The 17,309-nt window shown below is 47.6% G+C and overlaps 1 protein-coding gene and 1 long non-coding RNA gene across 4 annotated transcripts in view; both read left to right on the forward strand.

The window, feature by feature from the left end:
- The first annotated feature begins 5,986 nt into the window (after positions 1-5,986).
- Positions 5,987-15,073, forward strand: LOC136790392 (uncharacterized). The gene is made up of 3 exons (XR_010830267.1): positions 5,987-7,625; positions 9,763-9,909; positions 10,181-15,073. It is a non-coding gene; the product is annotated as an uncharacterized lncRNA (long non-coding RNA).
- A 1,613-nt stretch (positions 15,074-16,686) lies between these two features.
- The window catches only part of LYST (lysosomal trafficking regulator), an 82,857-nt gene continuing 82,234 nt past the window's right edge, over positions 16,687-17,309 (forward strand). Inside the window, exon 1 of one of the 3 annotated variants that reach the window (XM_066994025.1) lies at positions 16,687-16,710. The gene's annotated coding sequence lies outside the window, so the exon portion shown is untranslated. Of the gene's footprint in view, positions 16,711-16,753; positions 16,873-17,126; positions 17,224-17,309 lie in introns of those variants that run through there. The other 2 variants (XM_066994024.1, XM_048047907.2) reach the window with 2 other exon arrangements.

Consider the following 17,309-nt stretch of genomic DNA (forward strand, 5'->3'; position numbering starts at 1 on the left):
ATTACCTGAAATGGAAAGTGCCAAATACTTTCCGAGAGTTACTTGACTCTCTGCAAGCTGAAGCTCTAACAGGTTGTCATTTATTTATCTTTCATTTGCATGCCAGCCACGCTGCTGAATGGAGCCTGGTGCTTCTTTATACTAAAGCCTCTCTGAACCACTTCAGCATTAAGATCTGGTGACGACACCTCAGTCTGAATGAGGATGTGCCTGTGCAGTGTCTGTGAAGCTCAAGTTATTCTGAATCCCTCTGGAAGGCTGGGGCCAAACCAGCTGTAGTGGGTTTACGTGGCCACCTCTATGGCCCCCTGCTACCACAACCTTGCCACGTAAACCCACTACACCAGCACATACTGCTCCTTTGCTGGGGGCTGTCAGGTAAAGGTACTGGCAGAAGTGACCAGCAAGAAGTTACAAATAAAATCTGCTAAAGGGAGGAAAGAGGCAAAGGGAGCAAGCAGACCTTATTACCTACAAACGGTAAATGGTCCCTGGCATTCTTCGGTTCCCTTTAGAACACTGAATCCTTCCACAAGAATGGATGTAAGGCTTATGATATCTGATACCACAAACTGGAAAGTTTGGAAACTGACTCTCAGGATCTGCGCTTACTGGAGCCTGGCTAATGCTTTGTGTCTTTGCTATGTTTACTTGATCTACAGTTCAAATTACAGCTCAGCAACTGACCACATAACATGATGAAAGAGAAGTTTGTCCCTACCTGACATGGCCTTTGTATCTGATGTGCCTCATATCTCTCCGGGTAAATTGGCTCAGCTTGACTTGAATGAAAACCAAAATAAATAATTTTCAAATCTTTTACCCATTCAAGATCTGTCTTCACTTACACTGGATCTACTTCCGTTTTCCTTTCATTTTCTATGAACATTTGCCAAAAGTGTTTCTTTTTACTCAAATTTCAGGGAGGTTTTTTTCATACAGAGTTTTAGATAAACTCACTAGCAGGCAAGTGCGTAGCACAAAAAACGCATATGATTTAACTGATGAGTCACATGCAACAAATAATGAATTATGGATGGCAGAACTCAAAAGAGAAGTCACAAGGCTTATGCAGCATTTAAATCCTGTTTACAACTCCAAATGAGGGCACTTTGATTCAGATCCTTATATATTTGCTTACAAGCCGGATTCCCAGGAGCCAGACAGGGATGTCACCAGTTTCCCTCTGGCAGTTCCTGCTCTCTGTAACTCACTCTCCAGCTTATAAAAAAAAAAAAAAAAAAAAAAAAAGGAAGACACAAGAGACACAGAATCAATAAATGTCCTTTAGCTGAAGTGTGAAGAGCTGCCACTGGCCATCCAACATGCTGCATGTCACCAGAGCTGCCAGGTTTTGCTGCAGCTGCTGAAAGACAGCGCAGAGAACAAGATGGGTGCTGGTGACGGGGGAACCGAGTGCCTCCCCCAGGCCCTGCCACCCGTGGGGCTGAATGAGGCACACTGGAGGCTCCACTTAACGCTGTGTGTGTCTTGTGGTTAAGCACGCAGCTTTACTTTCCAAAAGCTTCCGTTTGGTGTTTCTCATAATCATAACAAGTGTTAAAATCACACGTCTTAAATTTGTATGTGGGCACGAGCAGACGAAACACGCATCACACTTTGATTAGTTGCAGAAGGGTCAGGCCTGGAAAAAAATCATCGCAGAATGAGCCGTATCTCTGCGTTGTCAGCTGAGCTATCTCTTTATATGTATATAGCAATCTGTCAAAATATGTCATTGCTTGCACCTTCTGGCACAGTAATTTGTGTGATACTGATCTAATACAATCTTGCTTTTCAGGGTCATGCTGATCGACATATGCTCTGCACCTAGCAGGCTCTGTGTCTCTGGCACCCGCAGCAGAGCTGGCTGCTGCAGGGACTGCATTTAAGCTAGAGCAGCTGGGGAAAGCCAGCTGACGCGCTTGCACGGGACCTGTGTCCCTGGTCACCTCCTCTGCAGATCGACCAGCAAGACAAACTCTTTGCCATCCATTCAACCCTGTCCCTTCACTTCCAGCCACCTTCACTGCCTCTTCTTTCATTTGTTCTTCTCCTGTGGTTTGCCATCTTCAGCCTTTGTTTCCCACAGGCCTTCCTTTCCTGCCCCATGTAAAACTGTAGTGTTCTCTTGCCTCCTCTCTCCCCCTCCTTTTTACCAGTGAATCTATGTGCAGTGCAAGGCCCTTGGAGCAAAGGCTGTTAGGAGGTTCTGCACTGCCACCACACAAAGGTCCCTTTCCAATCCGAACCCTCTTTGTGTTGCTTAAACATCCCTGTATGTGGATGGCAGTGTCCTCCCTCCCATATGGAGGTAATAAATTTGTGATTTTGACTGTTGGAGACACTGTCTGAAGACCTAGCTGAAATCAGAGCTCACAGGTGTATATATGAGAGCTGTTGGGTTATGAGCACCTTCTTCAAACAGCAGCCACTTCTGTGACAACTCCACTGAGTCTTCGCCCCCCTCCTTTTCCCACACCGCAGCTCTCCTGCAGCTCCACGCTCCTCCACGCTCTGCCTTCCTAGTCAGTGGAGCAAGAATCTTGTTGATTACTTGCCCAAGATGGGTGATGGCCCCAGGCACGATCTCCTCATGCTCCTGGGTCTGGTGATGCAGCGCTGGCATGGGAGGAGCAGGGACGAGCCACCCTGTTTCTCGCCAGCGAGCAGAGCTGTCCCAGGCTGGTGGCCTCCTTCTGCTCGGGTTTATGAGGCTGTTGCCTCCCCTGCCCAGGGGCGAGGGAGCTGCCTGCCTCTTCCAGCAGCTCTGGCTGGCCCAGCCTGTTGGAGCACTGCTTTTGGGGCACCGTCTCCAGGCTTCTGGGGCAAGACTCAGGCTCAGGTGAGACTCCCCAGGCTTGCCTTGGGAGCCTGGTGTCAGCCAGTGCTGAAGCAATTTGGAGACTCTCCCAGGACTGAGCAGGTGCTGAGCAGCACAGTGAGGAGAAGAGAGGGGTCCTAATTTTCCTGATTATTATAGTCTTGCTAATGTGCTGGAGTTTGGGGGCCTTATGGCAAAGAATGTCTCCATGAGTGATTGTCCCAAAGGGCTAATGCTCATGTAGAAAAGGCAGAAGGACCCCTCCTTCCCTGAGACCATTCCCAGAGCATCCTCCAGTCCTTCTCAGGGGCAGCGCACAGGCTTGTTGTCTTTCCCCTGTAGGCAGCTGCCTGGCTGCCAGCCACTTCCCCTCCCTCCATGCCAGATCAGTTTTTTTGAGGGGCCACTGGAACCTCCGCTCCTGACCAGCCAGCAACTGGAGGCAGCAGTCTTTTCCCCTTGTTGCCGTGAGGGAAGCAGTGTGGGCCCTACGCCAGTCCTATACTTCTGCCATAGGGTTGATTTTTACGGTTCCCACCCTCCTGGGGCAGTGTCTCTTCCCTGAGCGGCCCATGCAGCCTGTGGCAGGCCCTGCCTCGGGTGGCAGGCCGGACGGCCATCGAAGTGTGCGCTGCCACAAACACCAGTGCAGAGTCAGGCCTGGCGCTGTTCAGAAAGGCAGGCGCTGCCATATGTGAGCCGTGCTTTACTCGTGGCACTTGCTTTTATTCGCTTCACTATGTCACTCAGCCTCTGGCCTTCTTGGGTAGTTTAGGGAAATGAATGCTTCTGGTCAGTACCAGCCAGCTGAGCCCTTCTTATTTGGAGACAAATGTCATGCTGGAAAATGCATGGGTAGTTAACTGACAGAAAGGAAACAAAGGCAAAGCATTTCTCTGTTACACAGGATGAGTTCTTGTTGTAAATGGTGCGATTATAATGAGCTTAAGCCCGATTCATTACCTCTGTTTAAAAAAAAAACACACCTTCAGAGATAATGATCTTTAAATTTTAATTCCATTTCTAAGTGACTTGGTTTGACCTGTTTTGCTAGAAATAGTAATCCTGCTCATGAATACCATCTGCCCATTCAAACCATTCATGTACCAAATAATATATTTGAGGCTGGAGCTTACAGCTTTAACTATCACATGATATACAGTCCCATGCCTCTTAATCAGAGCATCAAGTGATTTATTCAATGTGCTTTTTTATTTCCTGCCACAGCCTGCCTTCTCCGAAGTTTCCAACAGCTCGCAGCAGCCAGCACTCGCTCTCAGGGCTGGCTGCTTTCTGACGAACAGGGCTGTCACAGACTGAAGCCCTTTCTGCTTCAGCTTCCCGAGTTTGTTCCTGTAATATATTTGGGAACCATCTTTTTTGTATTTACATGACCATGACCTCAAAATGGCATCTCATAGGTGAGCCATGTGCCAATTGGTATGCCACTGGATGCTTATTCCAAGCAAGATAAGTTATTTACTTATATATATTATTTACTTGTATACATTATGTACTTATAACTAAGCGATATTTATTTTTATGTATAGAGTTCACTCATTTAGTCAAATTTTCTGCTGGAAATGTAACTAGACCTAGATACCCCAGATTTGATCCAACCATGAGGTTTTAAATCTGATATTTTTTATATCACAGATGCTTCTGAGCTTTTGCAGGTCTGTTGAAAGAACAATTCAAAGACCTAGTCAAGGAACAATTGGACCAACAATTGAGGAATATTACAGGAAGTGTGAAAAGAAAATAATATTGTAATTGAAATGTTTGTTTAGTATAGGAGAGTGTGCAGTGATCTATTCCCTATATTTCATATTGGTGGTAGTTAAGCCTTATTCACAAGATCTGCCTTTTACGTGCAACTGCTGCTTGATGACAGGAGGGAATCCTGCATGGTGATGTATGGTTCAATATAGGTCTGTGAGCCAAACCTTGGAGGGCAATGGCTCTCAGGAAAACTGCAGCAAGGGCATAAAGGAAAGTTAGATCACTAACCTATATTCAGCCTTCTTCTAGGCATGAAGGATGGATAACGTCTAGGGAAGAGGACACAGTGACACATTTCCATGGAGACATGTGTCCCCCTACACATGGGAGGTCTTGGTTTGACTGATCAGATTAACAACAGGCAATGATAATCTACTGCGTTGTCTCCAAAGGGCTTTCTGGATAGATCCTGTGTATAAACAACATTTTCCCAGCGTTGATCACAACCTGGGCTGTCTTCATCATCCCTGACACTGATTTCTGTGGTAGAAGTGCACAGATGGTTCCACAGACCTGGAACATCTGGTCCACAGTGAAAGAATTACAGGCTTGCCCTTTCCCTCCAATCACTAACATACACGTTTCTGCCTTTCATTTCTGCATTATAGGCCTTCCTTTTCAGACCAAAGTGGTTCGTTTGTGAAAACTTTGCTTGTAAAATCGAGGGCCTTGCCACATTAAAGATTTGTCTTTGTGGGCAGAGATCTTGAAAGCATTTTTTGCATCTTAAAAGTTCTTACAGTCCTGTAGGCTGAGGAAGAATGTCACCCTGTCTTTCCTAAGGTGAACAGAGACTAAAGCTACCAAGGAAAACTTCAAAAAACTGATCTCCTGACTTGTAGCCTGTGACAACAATCATGACCATCCTTCCTCCTATTTTAGTATTAAAAGTAGAAAAAAAAAAAAAAGGAAAAAAAAGGAAAGAAATGAAGCAAAAATGTACCTCTTTCACTGTAAATTGTTTAAGTATTAAGTTTAAAGATGCAGGTGGTTTCTTGTGTTTCTTGTAGATCAGGGTGAAGATAAGGAATGGAATTTTCTTAGCGTCTCCTTTCAGAGTGGGTCTCCCCCTGAAGGTGCACACTTTGATTCTGGCCATTTTATAGAAATGACAGCCTGCATCTGTGACTGAGTTACACTGTGTTTCTATTACAGTCCTACAAGCAGAACTAAGAGCTGTTAAAGTATAAACAGGGTCAGGGGAGACTGCTGTGAGAGCAGTGGAGCACGCAGCAGAGGATACCTGTCCCAGCCTTTGTTGACTCTTCAGAGATGTTCTGCATTTATGTGTTTTAGGCAGAGTATTGCATTGGCACTGAAGAAGCAGAGCCCTCCGGGATGAGTCATTTGTGTATCCTGTGATTGTGGTTTGTATATCAGCCTGCCAAGATAAAGATTAGCATTCTTGAAAGAAGGACCAAAAATTGTTGTATGTTGCAGCTGAATCAGCATCGGCTGTCTATGTTGGTATTATCTTCTATTTTTTGTAATCTTCCTCGTCCATATCTTGGAGATTTTGTCTTAACATGAACAGACATCTAGCTTTCTCAAAGGGCCTAGTATTGCTGTGACTGGCCAGGACAATATTGGTGGTACAGAGGTGGCACTTTTTGTGACATCTGAAGCATGTGTTCCTAAATGTGTTCAGCATGAGGATGTGTTAAAGCAGCTGGTATGCAAAGTGCATGCCACAGGAGAGAGCCTCTGGTGTCCAATGCTGCCCTGTGAAAATCTGTATTCAAGAACTCACCCGTCAGGTCAGCACTACTGGGAGCAAAACTGACCTCACTTGTGCACAGCAAGCACTCAGATGCAAGCATCCTTCTTCTGTGTCCACGGTGTTCATATCCGTTCTGTTTATAGCTGTGGTCACTTGGACACCAGCTGCAGCTACTTGAAGCAGTAGCCTCATGTTTTCAAACGGGAGCCATGTTGTACAGCATGAGGTGACGGAGTACTGTTATATCTGCTGGGCTACTCCACTCAGTCCCCCAGTGCCAGCAACAGTTTTAAGTCATTTTCTCCACTGAAGGATGAAGGTGAATGATCAGCTTTCCTTCTCTGCTGGTCATGGACAGTTAAGAGACAGCTGAGGTGATGAGGTGTCTGTGACACCCCAGAACCATGTAGGGAGAGCCAGAGACTTGAAGATGGCTCCCCAAATTCATGATGTTGTCAGATACCTTTGAATGGCAGTCTGGTGGGATGGATCCATGCTGTGCTTGAAGCGGGTCTTTGCAACCTCTTTTAGATTCAGACTCTGATTATAAACTGTCGTTCCCTAGTCCCAAAATGAAGAATAGCAACTGCAGAAGTTCTGGATGAGGAGATGAGTGTATCTGTGCCCCTGTGAGGAGCTTGGCACTGCCACACCACAGCTCCACCAGTTTGACAAGAAGCACAGGAGTGAGGCCACCCTGAGACGTGTGCCAGGCACTTCTGCGACGTGTTGACACAGAGGTGAATGGTATACCGGAGCAGATAGACGAGCTCTTCAAGAAACCTCAATAGGAGCTTGAACTATCAGCTTAATCCCCCCCAGCAAACCCTAGAGAACCGTAACTGACACTGACCCGTGGTGATGCAGACATTACAGGGCTGTTGTGGAAAAGGCTAGGACATGAATATCGCATGACCGGACAAATTACATACCATAATGGTCTGTGTACTCTCTTTTCACTGAACTACACTGGAGTTATTGTTACTGTCTTAGCTGAGAGTCTTCCTGAACTTATACAACAAAGTTTGAGAAGTACTTTTGACCACTTGTGTAATCATGCATAATTTTACTTGTGTTTTCAGTTAACTCTTACTTGGATGACTGTTTTTTGTGCTGAAGAAAATGGCCGAATTAATTTATATTTACTAATAATTGACATCTGATATCAAGTTTTCCTCAGAAGAGGAGCTGGAATGCATGAGCTAAGTAAAAGTTATTTAGAGCTATAATCTTAGTAGCACCAAAAGTACAATGCCACAGTCAAGAAATCACTACAGAGAGGATCCAGCAGCTTGCCAGGTAGTGGTGACTGTATAATGTGATATTTGCAATGACTGCATGTAAAGGCAAATATTAATGGACTCCTCTGATGAAAGATCAAGTTTATATTTCAGTCAAAGCATAGACTTAAAAGCAGTGTAAACCAAAATAATCTGTAAGTGTAATGAATATGCTTGTAGGAAACCCAAGCATTTTCAGTAATAAAGATAGCCAGTAAAATACCTAGTGCAATAACAACTGATGAGCTATGTGATGTTTTATACCTCCTTAACGTTTTGGAAGATAGTCATAGCTTCATTCAAAATTAGCAATATGCACTTCTTCCCTTTTTTTCCCCCCCATTTGTTGCCAGCATAAAATAGTTTAAAAGCAACTCCTAAATACCATGGGCTATGAGGTATGCACAACCCTAAGCTGAGATAACAAGAACATCCTGCAACTAAAAAAGGAAAGAACAATCTTCTGTGCATCAGGAATAACAAAAGGCGTGGGAGTCATGATCATTATATTCAGCCATGCAGCCACTCACTAAGTGCTAATCAATAGAGACAGATTTAGAAACCGATGTAAGTCATTTCCAGTAACAGAAGTAAGCAGAGGGCTCAGAAATGGCATAGCAACAGGACTGTTCTGCCTGAAGGAAGCCATTTCCATCAATCCGACTCCATCGCCGTCAGCTGTGACACACACAGGCCATGTACAGGGTGTCACTTCTGTGCTGAGTGTGTGCAGCATTTAGGCTTTTCTGTTCCCAAATTGCACGTACTTGCAATCTGGTCCAAGCAGAAGTGTCTTGTTTAAAATTGTGGTCATGTTAGGATTTATGTCTTATCTGGACGTGAGCCAGGAAGTGACAAACTGACTCTGTACAGAACGCAGGAAGACCTGAAAGCCTGGTGCTCTTGTACTCTGCCAGAAGAGCATTTCCAGACCTTACGGTACTGCGGACCGCTGAACCTTCACCAGGTGGCTGTGCCAGTCTCCCAGGCTGCTGGGCACACACAGAGTGAGCAGGATCTGAACACCACCCTGCCTTTGGCCTTCTGCACCCCTGCTCCTGTATCAGCCCCCTATGTGCATGACTTTCTCATGCCTTTTTATTGATTCTAAGCTTCCTCCTACTTAAACCTATCGAGGTCACTTTGCAGTTTTGGCCCTTAGGCTATAACAAAAGGGAAGGAGAGGTTTTTAAAGGGCTGGCTACTGCAACCGTAGGGACTCTGGTAGGGCACACAGCTTAGGGGTTACAAAAGCCAAAGAAAAGTGGCACATGTAAACACACATCAACTTTGTGTTAATCATAAAAATTGTTAAAATGCTCTACAAGACTATAGCCTGGAACCCATATGTCACACATTCCCTGTAACAGGGAGTGTTTGTGTGCACAGCTTGTACTGTGATGGAGCACTGTCTGCGGCTAGAGCCTCCAGATGTTTAAAGCAGTATAAGCAATTGTCACTCAGCTCGAGCATGCACAACTTCACAGCACTGTTGCAGTTCACCAGAAAAACAGGGAATCCTGAGGATGTTGTCATAGCATGGACTCTTTGCTGGTTATCACCAGACACTTTCTGAACATGCCTGCATGCTTTCAGGGCCTCTTTTGGGGAAGATGGAGGCATGTACTCAAGTAGCTGGTTTGTAGCGTAAGTTTGCCCACAACACATACACGTGTGTGGGTTCAAATTGAGCCTAGAAGAACCAAGGATGGGTTGCATCTAGCCTAACTTCAGTCACTTTAGGGCAGTTGCCTAGGCTCCTTCCATAGTTAGTGGAGAGAGAGGGAGAGGAGCGTTTTCAGGGGCCAGTTCATTCCATTAATGCTTCAAACCTCTTTTAGGACAGAATAATTTGTCTTTTGGTTCCTATCTGTCCCCACTGACCACATAGGAATGTTGCTTTAGATTGCGCATCTAATTTACAGGGGAACGAACTTAGATCAGAGAAATCTCATGCCTAGGGATTACTGCAGATGTCGAATTTCTAAGAAAAACTCTAAAGAGCCATCAATTTTTTCATAAATGCTCAGGCATTATGACAGATTTGTCAGTCATTTTATGACAGGAAGATGCCACAGCACTAATGAAGGGATTATTTTAGGTTTCTGTGTCAGACTCCGAATTCTGTTATAGTATTTCATTGCCTCCTGTGCCAGGTTTTGTCTCCCTGAAACTGAGAAGAAGCTTTCTGTTGGTATAAGAACAAGAAGTACATTTATGCCTGGAGACTTTCCAAGAACTTTCCAAAATTGAGAAGTCAAATTAAATAGTGATTACATGTTTCCAGCAACATTGCACTGACGGTGAGTTTTATCCTCTTCCTTTATACAAACTGCTACAGACACAGAGCATGCTTGAGTGCTTGAGTTCCCCCTCAGACAACCATATATTTGGAGTGACCCCTCTAAAACTAAGGTGATGTGGGCCTGCTGACTGTAGATGCAGAATCCAGCACCATACAACTGCACTTAGCCTGCACGGAGGTTATTCAGAGAATACTCGGTAAAGCTTGCTTTCATGGAGTGGCTTATGAGGCTGAAATCAAAAGGGATGGTGCTACCCTTTATCTTGCAGGTGTATGCCCCCCTCCTCCCTTGTGCTGGCACAATATTCGTGACTATGCCATCAAGCAAGTCAGCAAGCTGATCTGGTTGAAAACTTGCCCTAGAAAAGCAGCAGATTGTTTTTCAGCTGTGTCAGTGGGCTGATCCAGCCGGACGCAAGACCAGATGAGCACCAGCACTCCCTTCCCAGCACTCAGGCTCAGCACCCTGAGGTGTAGGTGTGACTGCGGGACGTAGAAAAATGAACTTACCCAGCAAATATTAGTGGCAAATCCCAAGACCATATTGCACTGATGGAAGAACTCATAAGAGGTAATTCAGTGTATTGAGACCAATGGGTAAATTAGCCTGGTAATATGTGGCAGAGGAGCTCCAGGAAGCAGTTTAAAAGGCTGACTTTGTGACTTTGTGAGACAAACAAGCATTGCATGGGCACCTCTCAGCTAAGCGCTTGGGAAGGCACACAATGAGCGAGGGATTGCTGCCCACCTCTGCGCTCCAGCGGCGCTTTTGGCACCTGGCAGCTGCCATCATGGTCACAGAGCAAGATCAGGGCAATGTCTGCAAGAGGTCATGGCTCTGGGTCTCTTCCTCTTTAGCTGAAAATAGCATGCCAGTGTTAGCCACAAAAGAGTTGGTTGGTGCCTATGCAACTGTATGCACTCACACATAGATCAAGTAAATCTGGTGTTTTAGAACAAACATAATTTCTTTATTACGACTAGCAGAAGGGGATCCTGGCCTTGCTGTCCTTACAGATGTTATGGAAATGGAAATTCAAAAAGAGACATCTAAAATTACAGGCTCAGAGTTGCAGCTGCAGATTTTGAGTTGCACGGTTTGATGACCCTTTTATTTTTTAATGCTGTAATTGGAGAAATAGCATCAAATTGGAAACCAGAAACTTTTATTTGAAAATCAGTTCAGATTTGCTCATTGAAAGCTTTTTGGCAAAACTAGACAGAGTTTTGAGTTCTTCAGACAGTCTTCTCAGTTCATGAATTTTGCCTTAAGGCTGAACTGTTCCCTTTTGTTATGCCTGTATGCAATACTCAAGCGAACACAATAGAATGGCATATTGGAAAGCTTTTGGCCTCTTGCACCACTTAGCACAATCTTTGTAGCTGTCTGCATTTTTTATTCATCCCCCCCATACCACTGATAGTAAAAGCCTGGATGTCTTTCTTTTCATCTTTCTTTGCTTTATTTTTTATTATTATTTTGACCCAAACAAAAGCAAAACAAAGCAATCTCCAAATTCCAAACGTCTGCAGAAAAGGCTGCTTATGTGAAGCTGAAATGGAGCCAGAGCATAGCAGCAAGGAAGCTGTGATTTCATCCCGCAGAAACTCCAAGGCTTCACTGCAGCAGCTTGTGCAGATGCAGCATCACTCCGACTGGGTCCGTATCCAGAGCTAGCACAGGAGTCCCCAGAAGGAGGATACCTGTGTAACTCTGTGCCACTGTCCCCTTGCTTTGTAGCTCCAGCTCTCTGAGGAAACCAGGTATGCCCTGCAGGTTTTATTCCCTGGAGTAATGCCTCATTTCCAAGGGAAGGGTGAATGCATAGAGATGGGGAAGATCGATGACAGGAAGATGACACCAAGGAGGGCCATTCCCTTGTGCCTCGTGCCAGGGTGTCCTGTGGGACGAGGTACAGGAAAACCAGCCTGAGGGGAGGTGGCTGGGGCGCTGCCATGGGTGTTTTCTGGAGAGGTTTGCAGCCTGGTGGTGGGGATCCTGAGAGGCTCCACATCTGGCATGAGGACCAAAGAGCCAGGAGTGAGTGAGTGGCAGCTGCTGCACGTATTGTGGTGCTTGTCAGGGACTGGTCAGAAGTGGGAGTGATGTCTGTGCCCGGGGGTTTGTGTGCCGGCTCGTGTGTCAGGTCAGCGCTGAGGGGAGTGCTGGTGGGGAAGGTCTGGGGAGGTGTGTGTGGGGTGGGGAAACACTGAAGATCGTAGCAAACCCTTTTACACCACAATGACTCCAGGGTGACTCTGCTGAAAGCAATAAACGCTGACAAAACTGCGAACAGGATTTGGCCTTATCATCAGAGAATGAGAAGATCTGGCAGAGGGCCTGGAGGGGTGCTGGGAGCTAGTCTCTGGTTCCAGAAATGCGTATGTTTCTAAAGAAGTCTGTGCCGGTTGCTGGATATGTGTCTGAAGCATTCCAATCGTGAATCACCTTTCATGTGGAAAAAAGAAACTGTTGCACTTCAGACAGCCACCCCGCTGAATTATTTAATGCAACTAAATACCTGCGGAGCTCCGCCGCGTTACAAAAACCTGCAAAACTGGCTCAATTCCTTGCCTCGAATCAATGTTATGTTCTCTTTCTGTAAGCTACTTCATGGCATCAAATGCGTGACTTGGAGCAATTCTGGAGACATTTGGAGAAAGAACAGAAAACACAGGCAAGTGTGGAGGGGAATGGGCACGTTCCTGTCAGGACAGCCCAGGCTGCTGCAGAGGCTGCTGCTGCCTGTGGGGAAGTGAGAGCATCTGAAATCTAGCTTTGTGGCCTACAGTGTCTCCAGGGCTAGCGTCTGTCCGAGAATGCTAATCTGGAGAAAGTGCCTCCTACAGAAAGGCAAAAAGGCACAAAGGCTGAGCGTTGTCCCAGGGGCTGCTTCAAGAGCCGTGTTTGTTCCAGGACAGACAAAGCGGGCCCTGTGTGCTGTTCACGCTGGCTCTAGTGCACCCCGTTGCTTTCCCTGCATCATCATTCTTCCTGCCAAATTCATCTCCTGTGCCAGAGCTGAAGGTGGTGTTAAGCACCAACAGAGAACCGTCTGTGTAAACAGTGAGCATCTACCTTTGCTGATTTTCCTCAGATTTCACCTCAGCTTTGCTGGCTCAGCTCAGGAGCTCATCCTTTGCCTGTTTATTTACTGTACAATGGGGACTGGGCTGTAGACGTTGTTACCGACACATGACAATGTGTAGCTGTATGAGGTGATGATCTGGTGTGGTTCATACATTTGGGAGCCAAGAGAAGGTGCATATTAAAGCTCAAAGTGCTGTATATATGCATTCATCCTATTATATTATTTGCATTTCTCATTTGGCTTCTCTCAGTCTTTGTAGTGTGAATTATTCTAGCTTTAATCATTCCTATAGAAATTGATTTCAATCAAATTTTCTTATATCATTCAAACTCACCACACTAAAGGCATTTTACTTCTAATTCAGCCTACAACGCGATAAGCAATTTACCTCAAGTGTTTTAAAGTAAACTTTAAACTGGAGAAATCCCTTCCAAGCGGCAAAGCCAAGGCTGGTCAAACTAGACTCGCTGATTCATAGAGCCTACACATAGGACAAATGTAGGGATCATGCAGTGTGCTACAGCCAGGCTCTCTGGCTACCTGCTCATCTCTTCTGCAAACTGCAACTAGAACCACCAGTAAAGACATCCTGATGTCAGCTTTGAGCTGGCCAGGAACTACTGCAGTGACGAGTCAGGCACCACTGGGAATCCAGCCCTGCTTGCAGCAGGCAAGCCTGAGCAACAAGAGAAGGCTTCCCAGAGCTTCTGTGCTTTCAGATCCTTTTGGAACCATTTAAGCTCATTTATTTTTGTCTTTGTGCTCTACCCATTAAATAATATTTTTGTTTTCTCCCATTTCTATACCACTACAGTCAGCTATTAAAAAATGAAGAACTCAGGCATGAAGCACAACCAGCCTGGCTTTGTGTTTCCTTGAATTTGCTCTACAGCTGCCTCCTCCAACATTCATCTGGAAGTGCATCAACTCACAGACTGCTTCTCACAATATACACACTTTACAATATCAACAGTTAAACTCACGTGTTATTTTAATGAATCTCTCAGACCATTCTTTGATTCCCCAAGTGCAAAACTACTTTACCATTTTTCTCACTCTTTCAGATTTTTTACAGTAGCATAGGAAAAAGTGGAGTATGGTGCTTCCTTGGGAAAACAGACCAATATTCATCCTCTGCAAATCTGAGCTAAGATGTCCTTTCCAAAAAACTCTCTGATTTAAGATGGTGGTTTCAAGCCATCTCACATATTGTATGTATCACTCCACAGTTTTTATTAGTGACTTTATTATACCATTAAAACACAGGTAAATTTTCCTAGACAGGTAAATAGGCATTAGAAAAGAAAGAGAGAGAGAATGTGACTGTGGAAATGGCCCACAAAATCTGGGCCTTACATTGCCTTTGTTTTCAGCTGAAACTTTGATGACGAGAGCAGACAGTGGCTTACAAAACATGTGGTGGGTACTTAGGATGTTCTGGAATAGGATAGTGGCCCATTGACCCCTAAAATTTTGGAACCACTGATTTAAATCCACTGCCTGTGAACATTAACACCGCATACTAAAGAATATGAGTACTGATGCTACCTGTGCGGGTATCAGTGGTGCGGGCTCATTCTGTTGTACAAGGGAACAAGAGGAAAATGCCATTCATCGTCTTGTATCTTCCTTGTTTTCCATGTTAGTACCACCTGCATGTTTGCAGAGGAGGGAGAATTATAGCAGAATACTACAATTTAGGAAGAATTCTGCTGAAAAACCTTACAGATTCAAGAGAGATTCAGATGATGCCTGTAAAATAAAGGGAGTCAGCAGTGAATTAATGTTGATACAAAGAACTAGACTTGATTTAAAGTTATTGAGGCATGAACTGGGGTCATGTTACTCACTTTAATGGAGCTGCTGCAAATTTATATTGACGTACATGAATTCAGAATCAATTCCCTCGTGCATAGTATTTTATGGTAAAACTCCCATTTCAAACTGAACAGCAGGCATGCTGCCATATCAGCAGGAGCTTTAATTATTGTAATTAAAGAAAATCCACATATCTGAAAGATAGGTCGCACTTTCAAGCATTCTAGAGAGAAGAACATTAATGTTCTGATAAAATCTTTAATTTCATTTACTTACCCTTCTCAATATATATTTTTTATTATTATTCCAAACAGTTTATAATCTTTTTATAGCATGTACATGAGAGCCGTTTCAGGGCATTTCAATATAGGCTATGACCATCTTCTCTTCCAAAGACTGCAATAGAAGCCTTGCAAAAATCACTCAAGTATTCACATGTGGAGGCCACTTCTCATCTGAAAACTCACAGTTTCAGTAAAAGTTATCAGTCCGAAATGCTTCTATTCTTGGAATACCAAAGTTGATATTCCAAGGGCGAGTTGATGTATTGTTGTACTTCTGATCTGGCCATCTTCCTTTCCATTGCTGCTGCTTAAATTCTGCCATACACCACCACAATGACAAGTACAGGCCACCTCGTTTCTCTGGTCTTGAGAAAACCAAAAACAACGTGCAACTCTGAGCATCCTGCTGGCTCTGTACTGCACCTCCTGCCGGGGGAAGCTGGCCAGCAGCAGGGGGACCAGTGATAAGCCTTGAAGTAGTTACTGGTGGGCACGAGTTTCACGGCACGGCAGGAACCTCTGCCAGAGGAGAAACCGGCTGCTGCCAGCATGGCGGAGGGACGCACAGGCATGGTCTTGCTTCAGCAGGATCTGAAAGACTGATAAAGCAGCGGTATCTCTGCTTTCTGGTAAACAGGAAGCTCTGGTTGAGAGGTAAAGAAGACTTCTCTTTCTCCTGGGCTGCAGGAAGCGCAGGGGCTTCATACAGACGTTCGGGAGTTTGCGCCCAGAGAAGGGCACCCTCCTCCTCGTGCCCTGCACCGCTGGTGCCCTTCCCTGGGCGCAGACTCCCGGATGTCTGTGTGAAGCTGTCGCCTCGCGTACTACACTGTGGCAGGTGGGCCATGGGGCCTGGTGTCCGAAGCTTTCCCTGTGCATTGGGTAACCCTTGTCAGCACCCTGACCTTAGCTTTACAAAACCAATTTGCTATTGTGGTAGCCAGCAGGCAACCAGAGAGCAAATGGAGCGCTAATATGAGTTGAAGCCGGGTAAAGTCCTCACCAGGAGCCGTGGCAGAGGTCTGGGAGCAGGGGGGCAATGCACCAGGGAGAGGCGCGAGGGGGGTGCGTTACAGTAAGGCCATCTGAGCACCCTGCGTGCCTTTGCCTGGTTTTGAGGCACAAGAAGGGCTTGTCAGACCTAGGCAGGCTGAGGGTAAGGGCACATATGCACGGACATGTCAATATATAGAGCGTGCGCCTGTTAACACGGCCTGTGACGGATTGCTGCCCCTTGCAGACAGCTAATAAGTGGCCCGGCCTTGCCAGTCGGCCTCCCGGGGAGGGTGCGCCCAGCGCCGCGGCTCCCTCGCTGCACGCGGGGTTCATCCGCACGGGGTCTGAAGGGGAACGGGGGGCGGGGGCCGGGCCGGGCCGACGCTGCCCCGCGGGGCCGTGGCTCCCGGGAAGGGGCGGGGCCTGCCGGGGAGCGGGCGTGGCCCCGACCGCACGCCCCGCCCCGACGGCTTCCCCCCCCCCCCCCTCCCCGCCGGTCACCCAGGCGGCGCCGCCGATTGGCTGCGGCGCGCGCGTGACACCGCCCCCCCCCCCTCCCCTTCCCTCTTCCGCGCGCCGGTGGCGGCGGAGCGGGAGCGGCGGCGTCAGGTGGGGCGGGGCGGGGCGGGGCGGGCGTTGCCATGGCGACGGGGGCGGGCGGCGCGGCGGGGCCGGGCCGGGCCCTCCCGCCACGGGCTGCCGGGAGGCCGGCGGCGGGATAAGAGCGGCGCGGGCGGCCGGGCGCGCCGGCTCTGCCGGAGCGAGGAGCGGGTAAGGGCGGCGGCGGGCGGCGGGGCAGCGCCGCCTCAGCGTGCGGAGGGCTCGGCGGGCCCAGGCCCCGGCGCTCGGGGCAGGCGGGTCCCTCCGGCGGCCGGTGCCTCGGTGCCGCTGGGCCCGGGCAGCGGGAGGCGGAAGAGGCGGCGGCGGCGGCGGCGCGAGCGGGGCCCTGCCCGCCGCGGGGCTCCCGGGAGGGGCCGCCCCGGGCCGGGCCGCGCGAGAGGGGCGGGGCCAGCCCCGGGGCCCGGCGGCGGCGGTGGCTCCGCCCTCCCGGTGGCTCGAGGGGCGGCCGTTTAACGGCCCCCGCGCGCGCTGGGTCTCCCCGGTCCTGCCCGGCGGGCCCCGGTAAGGGCAGCCGCGCCCCGCCGTGCCCCCCGCTCCCGCTCCCGGGCGCTGCGGTGTTGTTGCAGTGCCCGCTGTGGGCAGCGGCG

This window comes from Anser cygnoides, chromosome 3, assembly GCF_040182565.1.
Source record: "Anser cygnoides isolate HZ-2024a breed goose chromosome 3, Taihu_goose_T2T_genome, whole genome shotgun sequence".
Lineage (NCBI taxonomy): Eukaryota > Metazoa > Chordata > Aves > Anseriformes > Anatidae > Anser > Anser cygnoides.